The 21,593-nt window shown below is 47.1% G+C and overlaps 1 long non-coding RNA gene and 1 other non-coding gene across 2 annotated transcripts in view; both read left to right on the forward strand.

Moving 5' to 3' along the window:
- Positions 1-21,593, forward strand: part of LOC113597709 (uncharacterized) — a 212,918-nt gene that overhangs the window by 169,657 nt on the left and 21,668 nt on the right. The window lies entirely within an intron of this gene.
- Positions 10,088-10,172, forward strand: TRNAR-CCG (transfer RNA arginine (anticodon CCG)). Its single transcript has one exon. It is a non-coding gene; the product is annotated as a tRNA-Arg (tRNA).

Genomic DNA, 21,593 nt, shown 5'->3' on the forward strand with positions numbered 1-21,593 from the left:
AGAGTCAGAAGCTTAATCAACTGAGCCATCCAGGCGACCCTATAAGAAATAGGTTAAGCTTCTTGATTTCGGCTCAGATCGTGATCTCATGGCTCATGAGTTCGAGCCCCGCGTTGGGGTCTGTGCTGACAGCACAGAATCTGCTTGGGATTCTCTCTCTCCCCTCTCTCTCTGCCCCTTACCCACTTGTGCTCTCTCTCAAAATAAAGTTAAAAAAAAAACTTCTTTTAAGAAATAGACTTTATGGTTTCAGCCTCTGTGAGTGTGTGTGTAGTTCCAGAGAAATAAACATGTAGTTGATTCAGTTTAAGATCTTTGTCAATAATAAATTTTGACCTTACACCCACACACGGGAAGACAAATAGAAACATTTCTTATTATGACTTAATCCCACCCTAAATCCTTTCTCCTGTAAAACGTGTTTAAAACATGTAGAAATCAGTGGTCTTTTTTATGGGCACTGTTTTATTCAGACAAACTTCAAGGGTTTAGGTAACCTGATAGAACATTCTTTGAGTCTTCAACCTAAAAGCTTTTCCCGGGAAAAGACAAAATTGGTTTTTTGGAGGCTTCTGCCTTAATCAATTTTTCCTGACGTTGCTGGGAATCTTGACAGGCAAGTGCACTGTCCCTCAGCACAGCGTGACAAAAAAAATCTAGTTCCGGTGACAAATTGCCTGCTTTCTCCGAAAGAACGCCTGGGCTTCCAACTGTAGCAATTTACAGTTAGACAAAGAGGTGAGGGAAGGGAGAAGGTATCTCTTCTTTGGGCTAAGAGGCGGGAACGAATCCCAAGGGTTTGTCCTCACAGAGAGGCCACGCGGAGTGCCTCCTAAACTTCCATGTGTATACGAATGACCTGGAGCTTAGGTAAAATGCGGATTCTGATTCAATAGAGGGAGGGTTTTGCCCAGGAACCTGCAGTTGGAATAAACTCCCAGACAAAGCAGGTGTTGCTAGCGGTTGGGCGACCACACTTCAAGTAGCAAGCGTTAGTTAGAGCTCTCGTTCTCAAACTTCCAGCCCATTGTAATCACCTGGGGAGTTTTCAGAAATTCGCGGGGCCCCGAGCTCAAAGATTGTGATTTGATTGTTTGTGATTGTGATAGTAATGGGCAGATGAGTTTAGGAATTACTGGGAAAAGTGATGGTGGCCGAGTCCCCAGCTCCAGATGAAACCGCCTCTTTGTTCTCTTTGGGCTGGTCTTCGTCATTGACACAATAATGAACCTACGAGTCTGCTTTTTATTACCACCATGCACCAGCAATTCTCAATAATGTCAGTGATATAATACCCCTCCTAGGTGAGGGTGGCCCGCGTCCATCACCCTGGCCCCTTGGTGACGTCATTGCTTTTTAGGCAATTTTCCTACGAGCTCTTAAAGCCCAGCTTGGCACCCGGGCTGGCCCTGAGCTGCAGACAGCTCTCTGCCCCGCAGAATTTGCTGCATATCTGCCGCTCCTCTGAGCTCTTCCTTCAGCTGCAGCCGTAACCATTCCATCACATTTTTTTCCCCAGCAGGTCACCACCTCTGACTCCCTCCTCTCCCCGCCTTTCTTGCCTTTCTTCCTGGCAGCCTCCCCACCCTCCCCAACTCCGGCCTAGGGCCTGCCTCCAAATCTCAGCTTTTCATTTTGGTTTCTTTTGTCCTACTTCCTGCTAGCTGATCCCCGGCCCCGGGAAATGAACATTTTCAGCGTTGCATAATTAACGCCGGATAAACTGTGAAAAAAGCATGTGCATCCTTCAGTAACAAAGTGTGTTATTTAAAGTCACAAGTGCAGGTCAGAAGCTGCTTCCAAACCGGTTTACTGGTTTCTGGTAGGGCACATTAGGCCTATAGTTATGCTTTGTTTTTAAAGACACTTTTGCTCTGTTCGCTTTTGCCTCACTCTCCTTCCTCAAGGCCACCTTAGTCTCACCTGCCAAACGCACCTAAGTTCAGGTTTCTGGGGTGTAGGGAAAACTCCCACATCGTGAAGGCTAATTTGCCAGTATATTCTCCCTATCATCTTGATTATGCATCAGAATAGATCAGGAGAGGAGTAATATGTCAGGCGTTAAGAAAAATGACCTAAATCTCAGAATAAAGGCCAGGAGCGTTCAGGGCGTCCTTTCATTGCCACGGCCAGCCCAGGACTACGTAACTGGCTATAGAAGGTATCTTTGTTTGACTTGCTATTTACTATTCATTAAACAAGAACCCAGATGATGTGAAGTTATGTGTTAGCATGTATATTTTGTCTAGAAGAAATGCAAATCCTTTCTGACTGGTGGAAAAGATCACCCCAAGGGTCATAGTGTTATTGCCCTGTAGGGATGGGGCAGTATCGTGTGCAATCTAGCCATCTCATTCAAACATCCTTCCTTTTTTTTTTTTTTTTTAAGGTTATTTATTTATTTTTGGTGGGGAGGGGCAGAGAGAGAGAATCCCAAGCAGGCTCCGCTGTGAGCACAGAGCCTGACGCGGGGCTCGAATTCACAAACCACGAGATCATGCCCTGAGCCGAGATCAAGAGTCAGACGCTTAACCGACTGAGCCACCCAGGCGCCCCAAACAGCCTTCTTTTTGAATGCCTATAAATACGCAGTTCCTCCAACGCTCCTTGCGATACCTTTCCTGTCTCCTTGAGCCCGTCGTTAACGACTTGCAGAAACTTTCTGGAAATCCTACTTTGAACAGAGGCCAGAAAAGCCAGCTGTGGGGAATGAAGCACATCGGGGTCCTTCAGTGCAGCTGTTCTAACCTTTTCATAGAGCACCCCCCCCCTTGCAGAGTTCTTTTTTCCACCTATACTATCAACTATCGACCTGGAGAAGGCCAGCCCCCCGGGGAGTTCTAACAGCAAACCCAGGAGAAACCCGAGCCTCGCGAAGGGGAGCACGCTTCGCCATGAAATCTGTTGGCAATAAAATATTTGAACAGCTGGGGCCCTGCGCGGAGTTCTGACATTGGCTATTTTATACAAAGGAGTCCTTTTTTGGTTCTCCCCGCTCCGAAAAGGGAAAGGTCTTTTCATGTTTGTATTGAAAAAGTCGTCACTAGCCCCACTAGGTCAGCCACGCTGCTTGCGTTCTGGCGTCTTGAACGCCGTTCCTTGTCATTAACTATGTGTTTGCAATCGCCTGGCATGCATTTAAGTGGGTTTTTCTGATAGAAGAGGCATTTCACTTTCTGAAGATATCATAAGGCACGTTTGTCTCTTCGTTGGTCATCAGGCTGCTGTCTGCACTGTGGTCCCCTGCTTGAAGGGCTATGTTGCCTTCATCTGGCTCTGAAGTGTTGGCCGTCAAGGCAACAGCCGCTGGGGAGGCATAGACTGTTGATCACAGTCATTCCGATCTCGAAATTCAAGGCATTTCCGTTTTGTTTTGGTTTGAAATATTAAAGTGACCGGGTGAGAACATACATGAAAAGCTTATTGAAAACAACAGTCTCCTTTGCTAAGAACACCCGGAGTGGTTCCGTGCTTTGCGAAGTCTTTAGCAAAGCTGTTTTGCAGTTCTTGGCAGAAACGCGGAAGGATTAGCCAGGGCGTAGACCAGTGCCGTCGTAGTTGCTGGTTGAATTTTCTTAAATAATAAAAGCAACTGAAATGGCCCATTTATAGATACATAATTGATTTTGCCTTAGTCTAAGAATGCCTATGCCAGAATAAATGTAGAAAGCAGAGCTGAGGCATGGAGGTCAAGGATTTTACTGAGACTGTTCTGCGGGACCAAGCTGTACCTCCTTCCAACCTTGTCCCCGAAAGAGGCGTTTTGATCAGAGGTCTCTTACCCCTGCGGGCAGTCCCCCGCTCAGAGATGTGTTCACTGGACACTCACTGCCTTCTGAGATGGTGACAGGCTAGTCTCTTTCCCCTGGCTTTCTCTGGCTCCCTCTCTTCCCCCATCGTAGTGCTATTTGTCAGGAAAGAAACAGAAGAATGTCAAGACCTTAAACTTGCAGTGTTTTCCTTAACTGCCTTTAATGCTGGTTATTTTGCAATAGGTTGAGAAAATCTCCCCCCCAAAATTGCTGCTTCCTCCTGGACGTATTAGTCCAGGCTTTCTTCCCTTGCATTTTCCAGAAACTTCCATCTTCAAAGAATTGAACACTCACGCTGCCTCTATCAAGTTCCGGGTCCCCTCTGGGTTTCCTGCTGCTTTTGATACTCAAATTACTTGTTGTGCTGCACAAAGACCTTCACTTACCCCTTCGAACTGGATTCGATTCGTCAGGGCTGTTATTCACCAAAGACGAGGAACTCGTCTGTTTTTCCCAGTTGCCCCGCCACCAAGCTAAGATTAATGGCCCCACGTAAATTGCAGCTCTGTTCCTTTATCTGCACTGTCTGGAAGTTCTGACCCCATAACACAGGTGATGGAAGCAAATAAATCAGCAGCGGGTGGGTCAAGTTCATTAGAATAGCTTGCTTTGTTGTGTTTGTCTTGAACCCTTGGCATCTTGGCTCTGCTGCCTCCAGTTTGGAGGCACCCCTGCCCTGCCCCCCCCCCCCACCGGGGCCCCTCCCCCTTCCTCAGAGCAAGCTGCTTGCTCCCCGGGGGTTCGGGGTGGGCGTGGCCCAATCTCCTTGCTGGTTTAGTGCAGTCTCCCCCGCTCCCCCGCGCCCCCCCCCCCCCCCCCCCGCCACCCTGCTCTCCCTTCTCACAAGCCTCTGGGCCTTTCGGGGGAGACCTGGTTTTCTCCCTCTCCCCTGAGGCCTAGAGGAAAGGTTGACCTCCTTCCTTCCGGGGCACTGCGTGTCAGCGTCTACACCGCTCGCCAGCGTGGCAGCCACGTACCACACGGTAACTATTGAGCCCTCCAAACGTGGCCAAATACCTCAATACGCTTTACGGGTTATATGTTGAAATGACAATATTGGGTGCATACGGCTTAAACAAAATGCATTATTAAAATTAACCACCATTTTCCTCGCACTTTTTCTTTTAACGTGGCCACTAGAAATGTAACACTGTATACGTGGCTTGTGTCTGTGGCCCCTTTCTATTCCCGTTGGGCAGCGACGGTCCCCTCACTCGGCATTTCTCTGCCTTTGCAGGTCACGCCATTCGGTGCGAGGCCTTTTTCCACCCGCAACGGCTCCCGGACACTCCTCGGTCGGCCTCTGGGCTGAGAGGACCGCTCTTCTCCAATCCCTTTCCAAACCCTCGGCCAAGACCCTTGGGCGCAATGCGAGGAGGCCAGGGGGCAGCAGTCCAGGGCAGGTGGAGGTGGAAGTTGCCTTTTAGGACCAGATGACAGAGCTGCAGGAGGCCAGGGCGGCGAGGCTGTGGAGGGGTGACGGGCACTGAGTGAGCACGCTGCGGAGGACCGGATCGTGGTGGGAAACGAGGATGCGCCGATGATGCGGCTACAGGGGTCCTGGGAGATAAGGCTGCAGCCCCCCGGCGTCCCTGGGGGGGTTCAGTGGGTTAAGCGTCCGACTCTTGTTTTCGGCTCAGGTCAGGATCTCGCGGTTCGTGAGTTCGAGCCCCGCATCGGGCTCTGTGCCGACAGCTCCGAGTCGGCTTGGGATCATCTGTCTCCTCTCGCTGTCCCTCCTCTGCTCACGCTCTTTCTCTCTCTAAATAAATAAATAAATAAACATTAAAAAAAAAAAACAAAAAAACCTTACATTAAAAAAAATAAAAAGGCTGCAGTCCTGCCAGGCTCAGAGGCAGGAGTAGGATCTTGGGGGCGAAGATAGGGCACCGGAGCTGTGACAGGAGGGGGGCAGGGTGCTTAGTGGTCTCAGCCCCCAAGCTGGGTCAGTCCTGACCCTGATCACGCGTGTCTAGGAGCACCCCCTGGGCACCGGCAGGGGCGCGGGCCGGAGAACTTGCTAATGGGTCCCAGCTTCTGCAAAGGTCTGCACGTCTGCTCCTTGACGGCTGAGCTGCTTTCGCCCGAAAAACTTGAGCGGGAACAATGACCCTGCCTCCAGGCCGGCTGGCTTGCCAGGGCAAAACGATGGACGTTTATTAAAAGGGAAAGCTCACTTTCCAGTAAACGCCTTGCTTGTCAGAACCTTCTCTCCACCTTTCAGTGACAAGAAATCCAGGGTAACGAGCAGTTACAGAGCCCGTGTATTTTCTTTGCTCCTGGAACCCAAAGACAAAATGGGGGGAGGACCCTCTCAGCTCAGGGATGCTGCAGACCTTTGGGGGGCACCCGGGACCTGTCGTTTAGACGGCAGGCGGCTCCGTGCCCGTGTGCCCGGGACTAGTACACCCACCCCTGTTGCCTTTCACGGCCACATGCGGAGGGGACGCTCCGAGAGGAGAAATGCCTCACTCCAAAAAAGAAAAATCAGCACTGGGATGAAGTTTAGTTTACAAAGAAAATTAAAGCAGAGGGGCACCTGGGCGGGCCAGTCGGTTGAGCGTCCGACTTCGGCTCAGGTCAGGATCTCGCGGTTTGGGGGTTCGAGCCCCGCGTGGGGCTCTGCGCTGACAGCTCGGAGCCTGGAGCCTGCTCAAGATTCTGCGTCTCCTTCTCTCTCTGCCCCTCCCCCACTTGTGCTCTGTCTCTCAAAAATACATAAATGTAAAAAAAAAAAATTTATAAAAAAATATTTAAAAATTAAGGCAGATTCTCCCCACCGAGCCAAGGCCAGAGCATTACTTAGAGATTTTTCAGCTCACAATTACATGGGGAGCTCAAAAAAAAAAAAGCAAAAAACAAAAAAAACACCCACAGCAAAGAGCTGCACCCCCCCCCCCCCCGCCACCGAGTCTGATTTAATTGGCCTGTTTGGGGGCGGGAGGGGGGGTTGAGCAGTCCCAGGTGGTTTCAATTTGCAGCCAAAAAGAAATTGATCGGGGTGCCTGGGTGGCTCGGTCGGTTAAGCGTCCGCCTTCGGCTCAGGTCATGATCTCACAGTCAGTGGGTTCGAGCCCCGCGTCGGGCTCTGTGCTGACAGCTCAGAGCCTGGAGCCTGCTTCGGATTCTGTGTCTCCCTCTCTCTGTGACCCTCCCCCGTTCATGCTCTGTCTCTCTCTGTCTCAAAAATAAATAAATGTTAAAAAAAAATTAAAAAAAAAAAAAGAAATTGATCAATTTCTCTAGAGCCGGTGGTTCCCAGTGAGATCACCTTGGAAGGGCTTGACCGAGTGCTGATTGCTCGGTCCCACCCCCGGAATTGCTGGTGAGGCCAGAAAACTTGCATTTCCAACCAGATCCCAGGTGATGTTGATGCTGCTGGTCCCCGGAAGGCAGGGGACTTCCAGTTTCTTCTCGGAGGTGGACGGGGCTAGTAAAAGCATGGCTCGCACCCTTGGAATACCGAAAACACAGCGAAACTACAAGTTTCTACTTTCCTTGGATCTATCAAATGTGTGAGGCTGCAGGGTGAACAACTACCCCAGAATGGAAGAAAGGACAGACATCTGCAGCAAGGGACAGGACGTCAGACCTTCCTTACTTGGGGCAGATGCTCTACGAATTTGCTAGAATTTTTTTTAAGTTTGTTTTTAAAATTATTTTTATTGAGGTCTTTCGTGGGCTTGGGGCCACAATTTGAAATTCATTCGGAGACAAGGTCCCCCCTCCCCCCCCACCCCCGTCTGCCACTTCCGGTTTCCCCAAATGACAGCCAGGCCATAGGGTAGGGATGAGGGGGGAATATGAATAGCCCCCAGGCCTCCCATTGTATCAGGGTCCCTGAAGCCGGGAATGAAACTGAATGAGTTTGAACAGCTGAAGGTAACCCCTAGTTTGGGGTCCCAAAAGGGCCAGCTGGAGGGAACCCAGTCAACAGGCACCCACGCTAATTGTTGCCAATGGTATTCGTGCCAACAAGATACCTGAAGCCCTAGGATGGGGCCAGCCAGGATGGATCAATGGGGATTCTTTTTGCTAGCAATTTCTACCACTGGCGGGCCTGACACTTTGCAGATCAGGGGACATCCCTAGAGTTTCTCTGTCCTGACAGTGTTTGCTCTCTAGGGTCATCCCATGCACGACCTCACCATCCACTCAACCTGTTTCCTTACAAAAAAAGAAGCCGAGTAAATACAGTCTCTTAAAAATTGCCCATCGCCGGGCCACGCCCATCACTTTTTCTATACGTACAAGTTTTCCCCTGGCGGGTCTGAGATAAATCTGGAATGTCATGGAAAGCTCTGCATTCTGAAGATATTTTTACTGGACTTTCTGAATTCTTTCATATAAAGCTCATGAAAGTATATTAGTTTTCTTTCCTGGGGACCTTGGGATAACACGAAAGAATTCAATGGAAAAAATGCTCATCTTCCCGAAAATGCCAACAACCAAGATTTGCTGCTGCTTAATGAGAGGCCAATAGAAGTCAGACTAGCTGGAGGAGAGAAGGGTAATTCTTCATCTACTTTATGTTCCTTATTCTTGTGGCTTTGCTTTCAGGATTTGTCCGTCTCTCTGTAGCCTGTACTGACTGGAAAGATGCCCGACTCCATTCTTCCCCTCAAAATCTGGGCGGCCAATTTCTCCTTCTTATGAATCCTTTGCTGCCTAAACCATCCTTTTCCTACCGCACACCAGGAACCCAGGGAGAGATGTAGACCCTGAATTAAGAAATGCTCCCTCCTTAGTTGTCACCCTAAAATGAACTTTCTAGAATTTCCAGTAATTCACCAGTCATTTATGGTGAATTCTCGGTATTCTCTCGAATCATTCACTGTCACTCCTCCTCCCTTCAAGCTAATTGTATCATTTGGAGAGGAATCAAACCCATTTTCCAAATATCTGGGGTTGTGAGCCTTCTAAATTTATCCTCAAACGGAAATACTATCAATCCCATAGATTGTCCTTGGTCTTGCCAACCTTGGTTTGGATCTACCGGAGGAGTCTCACATCTAGAACCGTTAACTGGACAACTGTGACCCTGATTCCCAGTTCCATATTCTGGTCTCCACACAAACTGCCCAACGTACAGATTCACATTTAATCTGAGAACTCTCTTGGGACTCGCCAACTTCTCCCCACCAGTAATTAACCCGGGGCCAAATCGGATGTCCTGGGCTGGCATTGACCTCAGGCTGACCCTTTGTGTCTCCTCTCATCTCAACCCCAGCTGGTACGCAAGCTGGGAGTGCAACAAGATAGGCCTGGGCTGAAACCACCTGGAATAACTTCCCCCCACACTTCCCTGGCAGTGGGCTCGACTTGAAGGAGACGATTTATCTTTGTGAGTGAGAAATCATCCAGCGCACATGTGGCTTTCACCAAAGATAAGCATGACCTATGATTTCTTTCGCTAGAACATTCACATGCATTTTCTAAAAGCCCTTGAATGCCCCCAGAACCGAAAGCCTCATGTCCCAGGAGAATAAATATGTATCTACCCACAACCACAGTCCTTCACACACACACACACACACACACACACACACACACACACAAGTAAGTCACAGAACAGTATCACTGCACAGGAAAGGGATTACGTTAGTGAAATGCTAAACCGAGCATCGGTGTCCATTTGCTTATCCTTGTTGGGATTAAACTGAAAGCTGTTTATCTGCCACGAGTCGCACAGGGATATATCCTGGCTTGGCTTTTGAAATAGATTCTTGGCACAGTTTCATTGTTAGGGATACAGGATCCAAGACAAAAAAGCGATTGTCCTTAAGGAGTATACAAGAGTTATGGTCCTCAGATCTTTATCTGTCTCGATGTTTTGAAAGCTTGCTTTAAGAGAAATAACATGGGCCCAGAGTGGAAGGAGCAGAAGGAAGAGGAAGCTGAGAGAACAGCCAGGAAGCTGGGGGCTGGCAGCTGCCGAGCAGGGGAATACAATTAGACAACAGTTACAAACACACGAGTGTAAAATCACAGCGTGTCCGAGCAGAGCGGGGCGGTGCTGAGTCCACACTGCTTGTGTGGGAAGGACAATCAAAAGTCTTTCGTGGAAACTTCACGAAGATGAATCCATCAGGGCACGATCTCACGGTTCGAGAGTTCGAGCCCCGCATTGGGCTCTGTGCGGACAAGCAGGGAGCCGGCTTCGGGCCCTCTGTCTCCCCCTCTCTCTGCTCCTCCTCCGTTCGTATTCTCTCCCTCTCTCTCAAAAATAAATAAACATGAAAAAAAAAAGTTAAGAATCAGAGTAAAGGCGGGGCGCCTGGGTGGCTCAGTCGGTTGAGCGTCCGACTCCGGCTCGGGTCATGATCTCGTGGTTCGTGGGTTCGAGCCCCGCGTCGGGCTCTGTGCTGACAGCTCCGAGCCTGGAGCCTGCTTCGGATTCTGTGTCTCCTTCTCTGTCTGCCCCTTCCCCGCTCATGCTCTGTCTCTCTCTCTCTCTCAAAAATGAATAAATGTACAAAAAAAGAATCAGAGTAAAGGCGACACACTCACCTTAGACATTTGCTCTTTGAATACAGACGTCTTTCTCTTTTGTGTTGATTTGCTTTCCTCCTGGGGCCTGTCGCTGTCCAAATCATGTGTCAAGAGTATGCCTTAATGGGGAACATTCTACTAAAAAAAGAGTCTTTTGGTAAGTCTTTTTCACCACCCAACGGATAACATGCTTGGACTGCATTAAAATCAGTTCGGGGGCGCCTGGGTGGCGCAGTCGGTTAAGCGTCCGACTTCAGCCACGTCACGATCTCGTGGTCCGTGAGTTCGAGCCCCGCGTCAGGCTCTGGGCTGATGGCTCGGAGCCTGGAGCCTGTTTCCGATTCTGTGTCTCCCTCTCTCTCTGCCCCTCCCCCGTTCATGCTCTGTCTCTCTCTGTCCCAAAAATAAATAAACGTTGAAAAAAAAAATTAAATAAATAAATAAATAAAAAATAAAATCAGTTCGATCATTTAATAAAATTATTGAGTCCATAATACATACTAGACCCCATCCTAATCGCCGGGCACAAGGCAGCAAATAAAATAGAAATCCCTTCTCTTGAAGTTTATATTCTAGTGGTGATAGAAGAGAAAATGGGACGGGGGTAGGGAACTCCAGCGGTCACGGCGATCGTGCAATTTTATAGAGGTCGGTCCACGGGGGTGATGTTCGCAGAGGTGTTTGAGCAAAAAACTGGAGGAGAAGAAGGAAAACGGTGGATGTGTGGGGCGGCATACTCCTGGGGAATGAAGTAGCCGGTATAAAGGCCGCGCAGTAAGAGCCTGCCTGTGCGATGGCAGAGGGCATGGAGGCCAGGGGGCTGCAGGAGTGAGGGAAGAGGCAAATTACAGTTTGAAACCATAATTAAAATTTCACGGGGGCGCCTGGGGGGCTCAGTCGGTTAAGCGACTGACTCTTGATTTCGGCTCAGGTCACGATCTCACGGTTCGTGAGTTCGAGCCCCGCGTTGGCCCCTGCACTGACCGTGCAGAGCCTGCTTGGAATCTCTCTCTCTCTCCCTCTCTCTCTCTCTCCCTCTCTCTCTCTCTCTCTCTCTCTGCCCCTCCCCTAGTCGTGCTTTCTCTCTCAAAACAAAGAAAGACACTTGAAAGATTTTTCAAAAAAGTGTTCTTTCTCAACGTGATTCGTAACAAAATTAATTTTCTGATTTTTTTTCCTTCTCCACTTCGCCATCCAGACAACATACGTGATTTGAGGTGTCAGCTGTATGCTCACACGCCCATCATGTTTCCTTTTAAGAAGAAAGATTAGTAGCTAGAAAAGGTTGCGGGTTTTTTCCCTGAAGTTTATTCATTTCTCTAGAGGGGGGTGGGGGAGAATCCCAAGCAGGCTCCGCACTGTCAGCGCAGAGCCCAACTCACAAACCATGAAATCGAGCTCGCAAACCATGAGATCGTGACCTGAGCCGAAATCAAGAGTCGGACGCTTAACCGACTGAGCCACCCAGGCGCCTCTGAAAAGATTGGTTTACCAAATAGGGAAAAAGCAAACTGAACAATGACATTTATTTCAATGGTCTCGTCAAAAGTGAGGAACAACCTCGAAGTCCAATAATAAGAAGTGGTTATGTATGGAAGGCAGGATAATGGTCACCCTGAGGTCTGCGTCCTAATTCCTGGGGCCTTCGAATATGTCACCTGACATGACCGGGGGGTGGGGGGGGTGGGGCTGCGTGGGATGAAGGTTGCAGGTGGAATTAAGATTGCTACTCAGGGAGATTACTGAGCGCCCCCCTCCCACCCCGATGCTCCCGCAATCGTAAGGTTCTTAAAAGTAGAAGCCGAAGAAAGGCACAGAGAGAAGCAATGTTTTTGGCTTCGAAGGTAGAGGAAGGGCCACCAGCTGAGGAACGCAGGTGGCTTTCAGAAGCTGCAGAGGGCAAGGAAATATTCTTTCTGGAGCCTCCAGAAGGAACGCAGCCTTACGGACACCTGGGCTTTGGTCCAGTGAGACCCACGTCGGATGGCTGCCCTCCAGAATGGTCACATAATAAATCCGTGTTGTTTTCAGCTCTTCAATCTGTGCTGATTTGTTATAGCAGCAGTGGAAAACTAATATGGTAAATCAATATGGACTGGGTACTTAAGGGTGTGCCATGCGGGCCTTTAAATGTGTACGAGGCGTGGGGCGCCCAGGTGGCTCAGTCGGTTAAGTGTCCGACTTCGGCCCAGGCCGTGATCTCGCGGTTCGTGGGTTCAAGCCCAGCATCGGGCTCCATGCTGCCAGCTCGGAGCCTGGAGCCCGCTTCGGATTCTGTGTCTCCCTCTCTCTCTGCCCTTCCCCCCTACGCACGCTCTGTCTCTCTCAAAAATAAACGTTTAAAAACATTAAATAAATAAATGTGTATGAGGCCCATGTGGTAACATGGAAAACTTTTAGGATCCACGTTTAAAAAGCGCTACATAGACACGTATACACGGAGGGGTTAAAACCACGTGTGAAAAACAAAGAGACAAAAACTTTGGTGGATATCCAATCTGGGGGAAGATTCGCGACAAGGTGAACCACGGGGAGTGTGAGTGATATGATGATGCGGGTTCTTGGTTTTTTTCTTTCGCCTTCTATAAATTCGTTCAAACTTCCTTTATGGGCCGGTATGGAGTGAATATAAAAATTAAGTTTTAGTTTGACTTGCGAGGGTAAAAATCCCATTCGGAGAACCGTAATGATACGTGGTGCCTGGACGGAACACCAGCCATCGCGACATCTGTGGGGAGAGGCTCGGATCGTGTATGGGAGAGGCAGCTGGGGGACCGAGGCTGCCTGGGGCCGGGGCAGAAGGAGGTGGGGGTCGGACGAAGACTTTTGAAGGAAAGCACACACCCAAGGCACGCTTTCAAAGGACTTCGGCATGTCGCAGATCGGGTGAGTCCCTGTTACCCTACATCTTCAGCGAAACCGCAACATATCCACGTTTGAGTGGATTTCACGGGCCACACGAAGAAACGGGACGAGAGGTGCGTAGCCCGTGTAGATGGGGAAGGAGAGCCGAGATCTGAATCGCGCGTCCCTTCAACTTTGCTCTGTCGCCAGCGCCACTCAGGGGACGTTCACTGCCCTGCTGGCCCTCTCTCCTTCCCAGGGTGACTCCTGGCTCCCATGTACCGCGGGGTGCCTTACAAAATAGCAAACGTTCCCAGGGCCATTTCGCTACCTCGAGTTGCATTCCGTGTATACAGCCGGCCTAGAAGCCCGCCCTTGGGTTACTTGGGGCTTTGCCAGCTTGTTGCAAAGCAACCGCTAAACCCTGAGAGCCTCTGGAAAGCTCCTCGCCGCTGACGTTCCCCGGGCACCCAGCAGCTACTCATTCCCCAGGGTGAGGTGGTTTCTGAGCTGGGGACCTGCAGCTCTTCAGAGGAGTTGAGGCACTCAGGCTGTCCCCACGAGCCCAGAAGACGCTGGGAAGGAGAGCTTGTTTGAGAACCCATCGAGGATTCCGTAGCCCCCAGGGTGCTCTGGAGAGCTGAACAAGCTTAACTCCCCCAGACGCTCCAGAAACCGTTCAGAACTCCCGAGGTGCCTGGGATCGAAAACAAGGAGGCTTCCCCAGAGATCTTCGGGGTCAGAGCCAACTTCATTCACAGTGGTCTGTCCAGAGTGGCAATAGCTTCTTAGGTGGTGTTCTCCGGGCTCGATGAATCCGAGCTCCCTCAGGGTCAGATGATATCCTAGGGGTCTAGTGTCTGCAGTGGGCGGCAAAACTTGTTGCCAAAACTTGTTGGGGAAGGAGCAATGGTGACGTGAGCCTGCGTGTGCGTGCGAGCACACGCGCGCGGGTGCTCACGTGCGCACATATGTATGCACTCGTGCCTGTTGGGCAGGTAGGAGTGGATCCAGATTTTGTGGGCCTAACGTGATTTTGAGGGCCCCCCCCTTTTTAAATTTTTTTAATGTGTATTTGTTTTTGAGAGAGAGGGAAACAGAGTGCAATCAGGGGAGGGGCAGAGAGAGACAGGGAGACACAGAATCGGAAGCAGGCTCCGGGCTCCGAGCTGTCAGCACAGAGCCTGACGCGGGGCTCGAACTCACGAACCGTGAGAACATGCCCTGAGCCACAGTCGGACACTTCACCGAATGAGCCACCCAGGCGCCCGTTGAGGGCCCCTTGTTAGAAAAAGGAACACGACATTCCGAGTTCAAAATTAGTTGTAAAAATTCAAATACAGATTTGGAATGAGAAAAAAAAAAAGATTGCAACAAATTACAAATAGAATAAAAGCTCGCAAATTCCAAAAGCATCACAAAATCTGGAAAAATAGCATACGTTGGTTAACTCCCTGGCGCACCTCTACAACATTTTTTCCTGCATTTTTAAACTGCGTTTCCTGTGACCAGTTGTTCAAATGACAATGCTTTTGTCATGTTTTCTGTCACAGAAATTGAAAGTCTTTCCTCTGTCTAGCACGCTTGGTTAATTTTTTAAAACTCTTGATAGTTGAGAAATTGATTTTCAGCTTCCCAATTCATTTTCAAGTTGACATGACATTCACTGCCAAAAACGTCGCATACATTTTTAGACTCTGTTCCCAAACGTGGAAAACCTATCCAATTTCTTGCATGTACGAGCTCTCAGATTTCAGGGCATTTCAAGTTTCCTTGTACAGAAACTGATCTTAAACATTCTTTGAACTGATGACCCTCATTGAACGATTTGGCATTAATGTCCTTGCTTAGCGGTATACCGCTTCTGTGTTAATCATGGTCGGTGTTAGGATTTCGTATCGGATTGGCAAGAAATTTCATTTTCTTCATCTGTGCTTATGTGATTCACTTCTTTTCATTAGCTGGATTAGCAAATAACCCAAGTGCCTATTCATTACTTCTATTCAAAATTTATTTCTTCCTTTTCAGGAAAGGATTTTGTTGTGATCCAAAGGAAATTGATTTTGTTGTGATCCAAAGGAATCCTTCAATCGTAATTCCTTTCTCCGTATCACTATCACTTCTGTTGATTTCAAATATATATCACACACATGATACACCTTCCTATTGATGTAATATGTATTTTTTACATATAGTAAAATGATATATGAAATATATATCCTATGTGGTGAAATCCATATCATATGAAAATAGTTCTCATGTATTTGAAAATAAATATCATATGAAATATATTTCATACATACACATATGTAATTTCACCATATAGTAAGTTTATAATTGCATACGCTGAGCTATCATGGTCTCTTCCTGATGGGAGAGAACTTCCATTTTGACTTGAGGTTGTCGAGAACTAAATCTTTCTACCTACAATTCTACTAATTTCATGATGGGAAGATTCTCCACAGCCCAGCTTCTGGCTTTCTGTATTTCAAACTTTCTGTCTCCTCCACTACCCCCTACTTCTGGTGCTTCTAGGCATGACAGCACACATTAATGTTTTGTTTTGTTTTGTTTTTTGTCTCCGGCCCTAAATGTCATGATTCTGGGTGAGTCACCCCAGGAGAAGATAGAAGTATTCCTGAAAGCCATCCCTACACCAGGATGGCTGATAATAACTTAAGACTAAAATACAAATATATCCCACCAAACCCACGCAGCCTAATTCGATTTCACCTTAGATTTCAAAAATGTCATGGCTGTCGCCAGCACCGCCCCATGTAAGGAAGGGGAGCTGTGATGGAAAGAGACAAGAGATTTAACTGTGGGTGAAATGTATTGCCTTTGCAAGTTTTACAAAAACATGACCGTGTGAAGACATTGCCTTGGAAGGAACCCAGGTTTGCTGTGGAGCCTTTAATTAGCTTCCTGATCCATCTACTTCAGGGAATAAAAGTAGGTAACTGGATGATGCGTTCTACTAGAACCTTCTCTTTTCTCTAGTGTTGAAGCCACCTGTGTTTTTGCAGATGCATACATTTTCATACACACTCATACACGCCATACCTCTTTCACTCATTGTTCCAACATTTCCGGTGGAAACAGCTATGTTAGAACCATAGTTTGAAGCAATCTATTATAAACAGAAACAATTTTCAGGAGTTATTTTTCCCGAATTGAAGCACGAATTTTACTTTCAAGTTGACAAAGAAATTTTTATCCGATGCTTTCAATACCGCTAATACTTTGCCAGAAACATCAGAGACTTTAAAGGAAATAAAATTATGTCTGCACTACCACAATGACAAAAGTTTCTGCCTATTATGAAAACAAAAATTCGAATAAAGTGTAAAACAAGTCACCAGAAAGTTGCTTAAAAGGCTTTATTCTTTTGAATAACAATCCTCGCCCGTTTGAATAAGATTAACGTTTTCTTTTTAAATCTCATCTACAAAGCTTTATGAGATGAATCTGGATTTATTAATCATTCCTGTATCTTTCATCAGTGGCCCGAAAAATCTTAATACAGACTCTACTGGCATTAGAAGATCCACTGAAAGAATAAAGACTCTTTGTGTAGATTCATACTGGGACAAAAATAAATCTGTGTCCTGGTTCTTAGTGAATTCTTTCTGGTCGTGTGTGTGTGTGTGTGTGTGTGTGTGTCTTTCTCTTACACACATCCCAACCAAACACTTCCTTTTGCAAATATTATGATTATCGTTATCTCTGTTGTGCTGGGGGACTTTCCAGTACTCTAAAAATAATTTCAATGCTATGGAGTCAGAATGTTTTCAGTTACTGCTGAGAAAACAGTGGGGTTTCACATCAGATCCATTTTGAAATACCATAAAAGATGCAGAAAATGTTAAAAACATGAAAAATGCTTTGGAAATGAGGATAACTAAGTCTGATTGAAGTCGACTTCCGTCCTAGCCAAAGGATAAAACCCTAGCGTTAACGGTTCAGCAACAAGGCCTTGATAAAACCCTGTTTCCTGGGGCACCTGGGTGGCTCAGTTGGTTAAGCGTCCGGCTTTGGCCCAGGTCATGATCTCACGGTTGGTGGGTTCGAGCCCCCACATCAGGCTCCGTGCCGACAGCTCAGAGCCTGAAGTCTGCTACGGGTTCTGTGTCTCCCTCTCTCTCTGCCCCTCCCCGGCGCTTACTCGCTCACTCTCTCTCTCCCTCTCAAAAATAAATAAACATTAAACAATTAAAAAAAAAAAACCTGTTTCCTTTCTCTCTTCCTCATCCTCTTTTCGCTTCCTTTCTCACTGCCTTTTTTTTTCTGTCCTACTTTAACATCAGCTAGAACTGGTTTCAGTTTTTCTACTGGTTTTCATCCGAAATCCTAAGCTAGGCAGGCTGTAGGCAAAAGGTACGCCTGAAGGTGAGTTATTCTTGTTCCCAAGCCACCTGCTGTTGACTTGAAACTTGCATATAACTGGATTAACATTTCCCCTCTCGCCTGTACATATTTCGCGATTTGACATAAGCGATTGGTTTTGTTATCGCCTTCAACCATGCAAAATCGAGTTTTTCGATTTGATTCACTTTGCTTATAAATACCACAATGAAGACTAGTAACTAGTCATGGTACAGTTCTTATAAAAAGCGTGGTGTAATATCCGTGAAGATCGCCCAAGGAAAGTACAATCTGACTGTATTCACATCAAATAACCCCCCAATTCTCAGGAGCTGACGACAACAAACGTCTGTTTTTTCAGGCACCGGTCTTTGGGTCAGCTACAGCTTGGTTGTCCTCAAATGGGATTAGGAGGGCTTGGCTCCGGCCGGCAGGACAATTTTACATCTCCCTGTTTTCCCATTTTCCCCGAAGCAGCGGCTGCTTGAGGCGTATTTTTCTCCTGGTGAATCACAGGAGCCTAAGAGGTCAAGCCCAGGCCCTCACGTGCCCTTAAAGCTTTAAAGCCCCAGTCAGGTTTGCAAGCTTTCCGCTGGCCAAGCCCAGACTCAGGGGGCAGGGACGCAGGCTCAGCCTACTTTATTGCAGTGCTAGGTCACGTGGCACAGGGGAGCGGGGAGAATTCAAGACAGTGACCATTTATGTCTGTGACTTGATTCTCCTATTTTTAAAACGTAACAGTGCTCGATTCGGCAGCACATATACTAAAACGTAACACAAAACAAAAACGTCTACCTCCTAGAATTGTAAGGATTATAGCACTTGGAACAGTGCCTGGCAAATACATTTAAGAAAAAAACACGTACGAGGCAAAGATGTGAAGGAAACACACCAATCAGTAAATTGATTCTGGGTGGCGATTGTTTTCTTCTTTGTAGTTTTCCCTGTTTCCCAGTGTTCTATAATAAAATGTGGTTTTCTCTAACAACAGTTTGAAAAACGTTGTTAAAAACAAAAAGAGATCTAGGGTTTGAGCCAGTATATGAGCATCTGATCCCAGCCATTAATTCTTTGTTTTGTGTTTGGGGGTAATTTTTAACCTCTGCCTTTCGCTTTCAGTTTCATTGTTCAGTTTTTCAAATATCCAGTTCCTTCCCTTTCACATCTGGCTTTGGACCCTTTCAAAGGTTAAGTGAGATGTTTTCCATGATTGGAAAAATACACAGCAGAGGTTGGGGGTGCTATAAGCTTAAGAATGCAAGGAGATGATGTTTCGGGTCATAACAAAATTGCTCCTGGTACATGCTAGGGGAGATATCTATAAATATTAATAGGTTATCTTTACATTATTTTTCTGTTTTAATTATTTGCCTTCTCTTGAGCCCTCATGAATAATGGTACGGACTGTGAGCCTGACCCTTTTAGAAAAATGCTACACTCCTGTAATTATATTTTAGAGATACATTATTTAAAAAGTCACCTTGATATTATTCAGACATATCGTATTATGTCCGGGACTCCAGATCTTTGACAAATGCAAACTTTCCTGACCTTCATCACATTTAGTGTAGACAGGTTGACTGTGGGCATATTTTTAGCTCCATTAGATAAATTGGATTGTGTTTTTTGACGTTCTTGGACTTCCAGACCAGTGTTTTCTGAAACCCAAAGTCTGCTTATGTGGGGGCTCGAAGATATGTCTGCACATTCTCTGAGATTGCTTCCTTAAGAGGTTGAGTCAAATTCCTCTCCCCTAAAGTAATGGGAGGTGACCTCCAAGACTAGGAGATGAAAGTGTGGCCTCTCCTCGCTTGCTTTCTTTGATTGCTCATTCTCAGGGAAGCCAACCGCCATGTTGTGGGAGCACTCCAGTAGCCCTATGGAGAGGCCCATGTGGCAAGGCACAGAGGCCTCCTGCCCACAGACGCGCGCACACGCCATCTTGGAAGCACATCCACCAGCCTCGGTCGAGCCTTCAGGTGACTGCAGCCTCACTGATGTCCTAACTACAAAACCTCAAGACACCCTGAGTCTGACTCCCCCGGGTAAGGTGCTCCCGGCTTCCTATTCCACAGGATCTGTGAGGGTGATAAATGCTGATTGCTTTGAGCCACTGTTTTGGAGTAATTTGTTAGCAGCAACAGATGAATAACACAGCTTATCACATGACTTTACTGCTGGAAAACTGCCTTGAAAGATTTTATATCCAGACCACGCAGTGCCTCCCATAAGTAGGGTCTGAACTGCATGGCAGGTCCCGTGTGGCGAGGAAAACACACCCAGAATCTGCCTTCGGGCAGCTTATAATTGAATTCCACAAACATGGAACGAAAGAAAAGGAGCCAAACGTTTGTGACCCTGAGGACGTTACTTAATATCACACACCCTTGATTTATGAAATCGAGAATCACATTTACTTTGCGTTGTTACGAGGTTGAGAAATAATGTTAAAGTACCTACAACGGGTTGTTACTCACGAGTGCTTGCTTTTCTTATTACAGAGGTGGGTTTTCACCACCAGCTCATTTCTTTTCTTCTTTCCAGCCTTCAAGTGAGAGCCCCTGAGTTGTGCCAAAAATGTCTAACCATTTGCCTGTGTGTGGAAGGCAGCGTTTTCACCACTAGTTCGGAAAAGTTCGTAACTTCACTAGGAAAAGCTCTCCACTGTCTTTCTCAAAACCATTGGTTCAAACAGCTCTCAGGGAAACGATGGCACCATGGTTTAGGTTTGACTCCGTGCCCACCATAAGCTAGTGGTGAATACATCTTTTCGTTACTAATCGTTGAGAATAATAAATAAGCTGACTTTTCACTCTGATGGGCCGACACACTAAATGCCATCAGCCATTTTGAGGAAATGTGGAGTAATATTTCTTTGGCCGGGCCATGTGTGTGATATTTCATTCCAAAGCAATTCTGTCATCATTTAGATAAGTGAGTATCCACCAGCACACTATTTACTCCAAAATTACATAGGTTCCTCTTTTCCTTAGTTATGTTCTAGCTTCCACTCCATCTCATCAATGATATCGATTTTTTTTTAATTAAAAAACATTTTTTTTAATCTTTATTTGTTTTTGAGAAAGAGACAGGTGTGAGCAGGGGAGGAGCAGAGAGGGAGAGGGAGACACAGAATCGGAAGCAGGCTCCAGGCTCCGAGACGGCAGCACAGAGCCCGATGTGGGGCTCGAGCTCACGAACCGTGACACCGTACCCTGAGCCCGAGTCGGATACTTAACCGACTGAGCCACCCGGGCGCCCCAATGATATCGATTTCTTAAGCCATTGAGACAAGGGGATCTGACACCCACTTTATCACCCCCTTCTGCTCTACTATCCTCGGAATGATCAAGAGAAAGAGACCTTAACGTTTAGGTAGATGATCAGCAATTTTAAGAGCCCACATCTAGACATTCGATGTACAAGGTGGAAGAACTAGATGGCAGTGAACAAGCCAGTCACTTCTGACCAGAGAGCAGCTCTCCCTGGCTGCTGTCTCCGTATATGCGTAATCGTAGCCGCTGGATTGCTCTGTTGTTATGGCAACCATCTCTGTATATCACACCAAAATCTGGTATTGAAATGCACCAGAAGCACAAAAGCATACACTTTTCACATTTTCCCCAAGTTCTTTTTCCATGGTTTCACGTAGCAAGCCAACATGAGACATCGACCTGAGCTTTCAAAATCGTAAATACCTATTTCTCCCATTCTGGGGTTCCGGACTAGCTTCTGTGACCGTAATAGCAATTCCCCATCACACGGATTGAACACATTTCCAACAATTAGAAGTTCTTTCAGAAATGAAGCGAATCGACATCACGAGCAGAACTCGCCTTCGGATTCCGAACCTCCGAGAGACAATGTGGGGAGGTTTCAAATGAAGAGTGACATTTTTGCATCCATTCCACAGGGAACAGAGTGTTGAAATTCACATGCTGTTCTGTTTAACTCATATGGAAAAGTCAGAGGCTTCTTGAATGAAAACTGGCTGCTCCTTTCAGAACAGCGACTAGCTACTTATCGCTACTTCGGTAGTGGAATAACACACTGCTGTTATCAGAATTGCTGGCCCTCAAA

Source organism: Acinonyx jubatus, chromosome X (assembly GCF_027475565.1).
Source record: "Acinonyx jubatus isolate Ajub_Pintada_27869175 chromosome X, VMU_Ajub_asm_v1.0, whole genome shotgun sequence".
Taxonomy (NCBI): domain Eukaryota; kingdom Metazoa; phylum Chordata; class Mammalia; order Carnivora; family Felidae; genus Acinonyx; species Acinonyx jubatus.